Genomic DNA, 9,722 nt, shown 5'->3' with positions numbered 1-9,722 from the left:
AGGGAAAGACCTTTTGCGATGAAGGATTATATGATTTTCTACTTATTTCACCACATAGCAATACATTGCAGGTTCACTTACATTCTTAAGTAGACATTTGTGAACATTAGGTGTGTGATGGCTCCATGAAAAACATGTTTTCCAACCCCACCTCTCTTCCTCCATATCTTTCACAAATAAAAAATGTTGCCTCCAACATTGAAACCATATCATAAATGAGAATAACACATGCCCAATCCATAACCTAGTTAAATTGGTCTAGTTGTTGATTAGCTAGGTTGAATACAAATTCTTGTAAAATTGTTATCAGATTAGGTACAATAAAATGAAAAATCAATTGTTCCCAGCTAGTAGGATCAAATACAATTTTTTAAGGTGATAAAATTGGATATGTGGATGAATCACTTGACTAACTAATTATATAAAGGATGCATCATTTGAATTTTGGAATCAGACACAATACAATTAGAGGAATGAAGTTGTAGAGCTAACACCCATACAAGAAGAGGTTCAAGATGACAATAAGATGGTGAGGGGTCAATGCAAGACCATAGATAGTATAGAATTGGAGTCTCTTAATTCAGAGGCAATTAGTTGTCAATGGATAATAAACATAATTGAAGTGTAGAAAAGTGAAGTGAAAACATTAAGGTTAGAGTTGCTGAATTGGATGAAGTCATCATTTTTGGCAATTGGTATGTTAAATAGTCTAAGTATTGTATTTATGTTTTGAGTCATGATAGGTTAGTGAAATGGTTATTTCAATTCATGTAACTAATGCTTGCACCAAGGTATGGTGCAAGTGTATAGCCAATAGATTTGGTTAGGTTTGAACATTGGACTTTGCCATGAAGTCCTATTTGATTGACGACTTGAATCATTAAAGTCCTATTTGATTGATGACTTGAATCATTGAATGTTCACAAGATGAAAGTATGTTACAAGTAGGCCAATCCAAACATTTTAACCCAACCACATTCAAAAGATAATACGTATAAAAAGTACAAATAATACACATGATAAGAATAATTTTAGCAAATTAAGACCAACAATGTTGTTAAAATAATAAATTTAAATTATTTAAGACATCTATTTGTAGCCTTATGGCTCAAAATTCACTATCTAAGTAACATTTATGAAATAAGTTTAACAAAACAAACACCAATAATGTTGTATACATGTCAATCCCAAAAGCATCTCTAGCAATCACAACTAATGTCAAACATTTTTAGACTTGGTAGCAGCTATTTCATACTAGTATCTTCTAAAAGCAAGTTTTACATGTACCGATAAAAGAAAAATTGAAACCTCAATTAAAGGTCCAATAGTTGCACCTAGGGCTTCCTCAAAATCTATACCAAAACTTGCAATAGAAACAACTATTGCTAGTTCAAAGTTGTTACTTGATGCAATGAAAGATTGTGTCAGATTGGGGATATGGGATTTTCTAAAAAATGCATATAATTTCGGACAACCTAGTCCATGTCAATGTCACTGGTCAAAACCCACAAGTGGCATAAAATATTAGACCAATTTTGGGCTATAGAGATTTGGATAATGACCATGTTCCTCAACTAGGACTACAAAAAAAAATGGATTGGAAATTAGAAAACATATGCAAAATGTTGAGGAATGAGCCAGATTGAAAGTGTTCCTATTTATTTTGCAACATTCTATCTATCCAAGGACCTTTAAGATTGGAGTTGCAAATATATACATTGGTAAGAAGAATTAATCCATGCTCTCTACATATACAATCCTAACATGTGATATTGCCTAGCCACACAGGGTCCCCAGGACACTTGCCATGCCTAAAATCCTCATTCCTTTATAATAATATCCAAAACTGAATTGGAATAGTATTGATAGAATAAATGGCCTGAAAGAAGCTATCTATTTTATTGATTCTTGGGAAATAAGACATTGATTGACTTACATGAACTGTTTATTGGACTACATAAACATACAAAAGAAAGGAAAAAGTAATGAATAATTAAGTCAAAATTGTTATGTCAAGAATTAGATGGTTACAAGTTTTTTTGATTCATAGAATGACCAATACACATGGTGTGCCATGAGTAAAGTAAAATGGAATAGGATAAAATTTTACATTCATATTCATACGCTTATAAAGATTCCTAAGCTAAATCCCAAAACAATAATAGTGGGTATGGCAATGGTAGCCCCAGGTGTCCTCCAAAAGCCTGAGTCATAATGCTTGTTCCCAAAAGCCTAACACACTTGAACATGCAAGTGATCCACTTTCATTGATCCCCTACAAATTACATGAAATTTCATTGCCCCCTGCAAATTACAAGAAACTTCTACATCTCAACTCTATTCATCACAAATAAGGGAATCTTCTAAAGAGTCTACCATATCTCCCATCTTTATAGGAAAATTTTAACATACCAAATTCAAACACACTATAAATCTGAAAAATATAGCCCCAATGTGCTAAATTAATAACACAGTTGTACATCAATTAGGGTGTTGACAATGTCGATTAAAAAAATGATGATCCTCACAAGTGTCATAGAATGAACATGTGCCACTAAAAATATTCTAAATAGTAGTCTACTATTAGAAAATATAAAATGAAAATGAATAACAGTCATAATATTCTCTGATCAACCTTTTCAAAGAGTAAGAAAAGAAATCAACTAGTGTTCTTTGAATTTTAGTGATATATAATGAATCTCCTTCACATTTTTCATGGTTGTAGAAACTTCTTTACTATCATGGACTTTGTTGAGGATATCATAAACTTGTGTACTCTACTCTTTACAAGGTTATTTGTGAAAGCATAATCTTCTCTACTCTTCTGACCAAGATATTTTTATGCGGACAAACACAGTTCAAGATTGAATGGTAGGACTTCATCTTCATTATAATTGATAGTTTTAGAAATCTTGTAAGAAGAATCCATAAAATCATCAGGTTAGCTTCTCTTAATCCCTACATGTCAAAATCCAAGTTATTTTAGTGTGTTGATTCCAAACCAATCAATCATTTTGAGCATTTTTCTGATCATTCTTGTTAACTTGTTATTAACCTAATATACAATGAGATTTTATTTTTTGAAAACTCTAGCTTTCGACAAAATTTCAACACAGTTTATTTTCGATAGTATAAAAAACTTTTTGAATCATCTCTCACTAGTGTTGATAGTTCAACTAGGTTTGTCATCGATGGTCTAATAAACTCATCAAATCATCTCTAGTAGGCATCTATAGTTCAATAGGGTTTGTTTTTGTTGGTATAAAATACAAACTTGTCAAATTATCTCTTGTTGGTGTCGATAGTTTAACTAGGTTTGTCATCGATGGTATAATAAACTCATCGAATCATCTTTGGCTAGCATATATAGTTTGACAAGGTTTGTCATCAATGGTATAACATACCCATCAAATCATCTCTAGATTGTGTCAATAATTTGATTTTTTTAATTGGTTGTCTAACGCCAACATGTGACATAGATGGGGATTATTTTTGACAGATGTGGAATGCATCAAAATTGTGATGCAATTCTAGCAACATTGACTTTCGACATTTAACTGTCAAAATTTTGACTAAAACCACATCAAAAAATAGGTCTAAATTTTCTATTGTGTGACTTCTTAGGAATTCCTTGGAACTTGAAAGTCATGGGTTTGAGTGTGATCTTAGCTTTTGTAGAAGACAAGGAATTCATGGAGATGTTAGGAACCTTGGGGGCCCTCTAGATGTTTTAGATATGTGTACATGCGCACCTATAGAGATAATTCATTCACCGAATATTCAAATTACACACCTATACACTTGCGCACCTTCGCACCTTCACAACTTTAGGGAATTGTGCAATGTGCTATATTCATCAAAAAATCAAAGTTCTCAATTTTCAAAATAGTTTTTGGGATTTTCTCAGAGGAGGTTTGGGAGCACTTTAGTGTACTTATTTTGTCCTGTTTGATTATTTATACCCTCTTTAAAGCCCAACATTTCCATAGACTTGAACTCCTTCTACTTCTTCTATCTCAAATCCCAAGGTGGATATTTTGAAAATACACATGCAATACCATGGTAATTATTATTGAACTATTGGGACTCAAAATCACCTTCTCGATTTGAGTACCATTCCAAGCTTTTGAGCCCCTTAAAGCGCGAGAAATGCAAGTGTACCCAACTATCCTTTTGAGGCCTAAGAGGTGTTTAATGTTTCTAACACCTTGAATTTAGTATGTCTTTGTGTCCCATGAAGATAAAATGTCATTATGAGTCATTCTGTGAGTTTCCATTTTGAGCAACGTCCAAATCTGCATTTTTGTTGAAGTGTTAAACAACAATAGGAGACCTAGTTTGTAATTGAATATCTTGCACCTAATTATGTTTCATGACTCACCACTTTTGGAATGTTTAACATGAATATTAGAGAACCTATGTTTCAAATTTTAAGTTGTTTCAATATGTTTTGACTAGGTTTTGCATCCCTCAAAGTCGGTTGTTTATTGTTGTCATGCTGATGTAAATTGTTTAGAATTCTAAAAGGCCCTATTTCTCTTGTTATAACTTTTTCCAAGTTGACTAGAATGAGATAATTCCTTTTTCATTGCATTCTAGAGGTTAGAGACTTGTTATGTTTCAGATTTGAGGTTATGACAAATCAGTTTGATTAGTTCTCAAATGCGAGATTGCAAATGCAATTTTTGATGTTTTACTGGTGTCAAGAAATGCAAATTGATCAGTACCCTTATTTGAGATATTATAACTCTAAATCTAAAATAGGTGAGATTAAATGGATTGTATTGTCGTGTTCTACTCAAAAAAAAAAATTAAGTGTGCTAGTTTGCAAGTCTTGATGAATCTGCCTGCACACTTTCCCAAGTACATTTCATTTGTAAAATTCACTTTGCTACCAATGTTTCTAATCCTACCAATCCATGTAGCCCACTTTGATAGCTCACCAAATGTGCCTAGTTATTTTTCATGAGCCCAAATCCCAAACTTATACTCTCTTTATGATAGTAAATTGATTCCCCAGTCTTTATGCCCCCAAGTGTCAGTTTGACCTATTTTTGAAGCCAAAACCAAATGCAATTTATGGTTTTCTGACATGTTTTCTCATAGGTAGTTTTGAAAGGGTAGCTTTGATGGCCAATATCTTTTGAACCCGAAGTCATCATGAGATGAAATCTAACAAGGTAAGAGATTGTGGAACAAAGAATCAATATGTCAAATCTTAGGCCAGGTTGTTAGTTTCATTCAATTTTTTAAGGCCAGTTAGATGACCCATTGGCATGAAATTGACAAGTTGTAGAAAGCTATGAAATGAGTTATAGATGACCGTTCAGTGATTGAATTTGGTCTCAATCAGTATTGCAAGTCTAGTAGGCTAGTTTGAGAGATCAGGTGTCTCAAAACAAAAAAAATAGCTAGGCCCACTTTGGGGCTTGACTAATTGCATCAAGCTAATAGATATGTGGGGATTATGTATATTTTGAGAGATCAAAACAACTGTGACTCATTGTATGTTAGATATACATATATGATTTTTTCAAATCAAGTGGTATGTATATGGGACTATGCATGTAATGAATGAAATGGATTTAATTGGAAAATTAATGCATGATAGGCACAATCAAGCATTGAGTTGATTCAAATTGTTACTAAAGTCTTATTTTTGAGATATAAAATTATGGGAAGATCGACTTTGCAACACATTAAAATAAACCCAACCTACTAAATCCGATTGTAAATGTTATAGTCCTTCTTGTTTCCCCATCTAGGGTTAATGCATCTGACCTCTTTGTAGATAAAATGTATCTAGAAAGGATGTAGTTAATGAAGATGTTAGCATATCACCACTTTAAGGAAGATACCCCCAATTATGAGGATAATGATCTCATATATCCTAGTAATCTATACAATGTTCCTAAGAGACTCCCCAACAATTTAGGGAGAAAACAAGAAACTTAGCTCAAGGAATTATTAAACTCTAAATTGCACCATTGATGCAAGTTCTCTATTGAACCATGGTAGCCAAATGATCCCCCCATATGTTGCACTAATGTGGGACTCCATCCACATATTGGTACCAGATTAAGCAATAGTCTTAAGAGTGGATTGGGTTATTTCTTTATATTACATACCACCATACCTTTCCTACTTTTTTGGGTTTAATAGTAGCAAGGTTTCACCTTTCTCCAATTAAATTTTTAAAAATGCTTTCAATGCAAGGGGTGTATTGGAGAAGTGCCTTGTGAAAGACATTGGACTTGAAATAGTAGTAGACCACATCAGAGAGGGAGGCGATCTTGTTTTTTAATAGATATACTCAATTTCAAGTCACAAGGAAAGTCATAAGTTGTAGTCCATGACATTAGAATGGAAAATGGTGTAGCTCCACATGCTAGAGTGATTGAAGATCGTAAAACTCATCCAAAAAATTTGAAAAGTGAGATCCTTCACCATGATAAGAAGTCAAAGCTACCTGTGCCAAATGCTTCTGACCTTCTACTCCAATTGAAGATTTTTAGAAAATGTTGCCTTCCTTGAAATTGTAATTTTGAGGCATCATAGAGTTTTAAAACCATTAAAAAATTTAATGAAAGTCAAGAAGGGAAATCCATGAGTGTTCAGAAGAAGGCATCTATGTTCTCAAAACTGCTAGAGGGAGAAGATTAAGTGTAAGGAATTCAAACCACAAGCATGGCTACAAATGAAGTAGTAATCATAGCAAAGGATTGGAAATTAAACCATCTTTAGTCCCACATGCACTATGTACAAATATTACATTGTGTTTATAACCTCTTCCACTCATATTGTAATTGTCTTAAAGACATGGTTCCTTTTGAATGCAAGCATTTGCGTGTAAGGCCCATAGTTGGCTAGAGGATGTAAAAAGTCAAATTTTGACCAAAATAAGTGGACACAAAATGTGGAATTCTAGGTGAATCATAAGACAACAAGTGGCAATGTGTGGATTGAGATGGAGGAATTTTTTATCAACACGTGGTAGAGGTTTCTGGGCTTGGTGTAGATTTTGAGGTGGCCACATCAGTAAGGAGCAACACATGGTGCAAGGTCACTATGTCACTAGTGACATGGTAGTGTTGAGATGGCATAGTGACTTAGTGAAAAGCTGCCACGTGGTGGGGTTGGTGATGTGGTAGTAGTGACCTAGTGCTAATGACTAGATGGTGACATGGGCAAAGGCACCATTTATCAAGATGTCACTATGTCACAATGACATAGAGATCATGTTGAAAGGGATAACAACATTGCAACCCAATTAGAGGCTGCCACATGGAAAAGAACCTAGGTAGATTTGTCAGAACAAGGACTAATATGATTGGGCCATGTGGTACTCAAGTGGAAAAGGTACTTACATAACAGTTGACAAGATAGGAGATGGACAAATCATAGTGTGACATGTGTCACAAGAAATTCAAGCCCAATTTGACTTGGATGGAAAATGAGGGAAAAAATAAAAGTGCAAAATTTCAAATTTTTTAATTATTTTCCTCCAAATCATGTATAGGCATTTTCTAAATAAAATCTGGTTTAACCTATAGTTTAAACTTAAGGATAAATTTAAATATTTGTCATAAAGATGCAGACCAGAAAGCCATGATAGGGACCTGATTTTCAAGTGTAGATTCTAGGCATCTTCGATATGAAAATATAGCATTATTATATATTGTTGAAATTGGGAGAGAAAAAACTTTCTATTTTTGGAGTTTATTTTTGCATATTAAGCCATCTATTCAAGTTATGCAAGGTTTTGTCTCACATACTCAATTTTTAACTACATTTAGGTATTGAAGTTCAGATTTGATTTCTAGCAAGATTATGGACTGAATGTGTGCCAAAGGCAATAGGGATTCAATTAGGAATGGATTTTCTCACCTCCAAGTTAGTTAAATGAAGGTATTATCAATATTTCAAATTTTTTGGAAAAACAAGGGTTTTCATCATTAAGGAAGAGATATTTTAAGTTTGTTACGCAACAATGATGAGAATAATATCAAATTTCAGTTGTAAAAAGATGAGAGCTGCATTGCAATAGTAAGGAATGAAGATTCAAGTGGACACGTGTCACTTCTAGATCAGATTCAAGATTACATTCCTTTCCTATATCTCTCTCTTTCTCATCCATTGTAAGGGTTCTAATCTTGAGATTTTTCTCACTATTGTGAGACCAGGGTTACAATTCTGGAGAAAATTTCTCATTTCTATGACACCATTCTCTTTAGCATATTTCTCTTGTATGAACAACAATAGTTAAGATAATATAGATAGTTTTGATCTATTTAGTGGTTTCATGAGTTATTTGCATGCATCTTGAATGTATAGTTTTAGAGAAATGAATAAAAATGAGAAAGAATCGTCTTAGTTCCATTCTAATTCTTGTCTCCTATCTCTATAATCTACAATGTTTTGAGGTTTACGAACAAATAACTTAGACCTTTTTGCATCCCCTTAAGGTTGTATGTCTGGTATGTTTTGTTGTTGGAACGAAGAGCCAAGTAAATGCTTGATGTATTTGATAGGGTTGTTGGTTATTTGAGAGGGATACTTCATGAGAAAGTGTTCTTTATAAACATCGATGTCTAATTCACAAAGTAATAAGATAGATCTGATATTTTGAAGTATGGAATATGTCAATGGTATCATAGATGTATGTGTGTGATTCATAGAATTTTCTGATAGATAAGGAATTGATAAACTACAAGATCAATTTGTTCTTACTATTAGATATTTGGGGATTTCCTGAAATCAAAATTTTAATCATCCATTTCTCTTTCTATTTAAGAGGTGAAATAATGCCCTCACTTAGCTTAACAATTTCTTAGGTCATGTCATTAGCTATTTCATGTCTATGATATTTGCATAAGTAAAAAAGATATAAGGGTTCTAATTTACTTTATTTTAGATTTAGTTGTATTCTTTTTGGAATGCTAGTACCATATGAAGAATCTAATAGGTCCACCCACCTAGGTTTTGCAGAGTGTGAAGTAGAAGAATGGTCTAGCCTTATAGTTGGCTCGGTGTTTGAAAGGATATGTTGCAGATGGGAAGTAGCTACCCTTAGAAGTATTTTTTTCTCCTTGAGGTAATTTGAAATTGTAACATTTCAAAACACCAACAAAATGGTGACTCTACTGAGGATAGACACAAGGAAAGTAAATACAATAGTGAGGAATTGTGGTTCTTTTCATATCCTTGCTGAATTTTTTGTTTCCTAGTTATGCCTTATTCTTTACAAAAGTAACTCAAAGATTAGTGATGAATAATGTTTGTAAGACCACTTGTTAGTTTCCATGTTTAAATCCAAGTGACCATAAAGTGCTACTATAATTTTAAGAGTCAAGAATATAAGTTCTTTCACTTTGTCAAGAGTGTGAAATTCCAAGGTAGTTGTATAAATTTTTTTCAAATACCTGTTATAAATTTTGAACTAGCTTGTTATGTTTTACAAGTTAGGTGAATCCTTTCTCACTAAGAGAGTGGCAACTCGAAGTTATATCTCTGTACCAGTGTATTGTGAAATTGAAGGTATTATGAAGGATACAATAGTTAAATATAGATTTGAAGAAGTAATCTCAAGTTCTTGGCAATGGTTGAAAGGATTATGTGAGATGTGGTGCAAAAGTTACTAAATCAAGATGAGATCTAAATCTACTGTTATTTGCAGCATTGAAGTGGTTTGCAAGCATCAACACTCAAGGTATTTTCCACTT

Source organism: Cupressus sempervirens, chromosome 5 (genome assembly GCF_028749045.1).
Source record: "Cupressus sempervirens isolate cs-2001-9-10 chromosome 5, ASM2874904v1, whole genome shotgun sequence".
Taxonomy (NCBI): Eukaryota; Viridiplantae; Streptophyta; class Pinopsida; order Cupressales; family Cupressaceae; genus Cupressus; species Cupressus sempervirens.
This window is presented reverse-complemented; position numbering follows the sequence as displayed.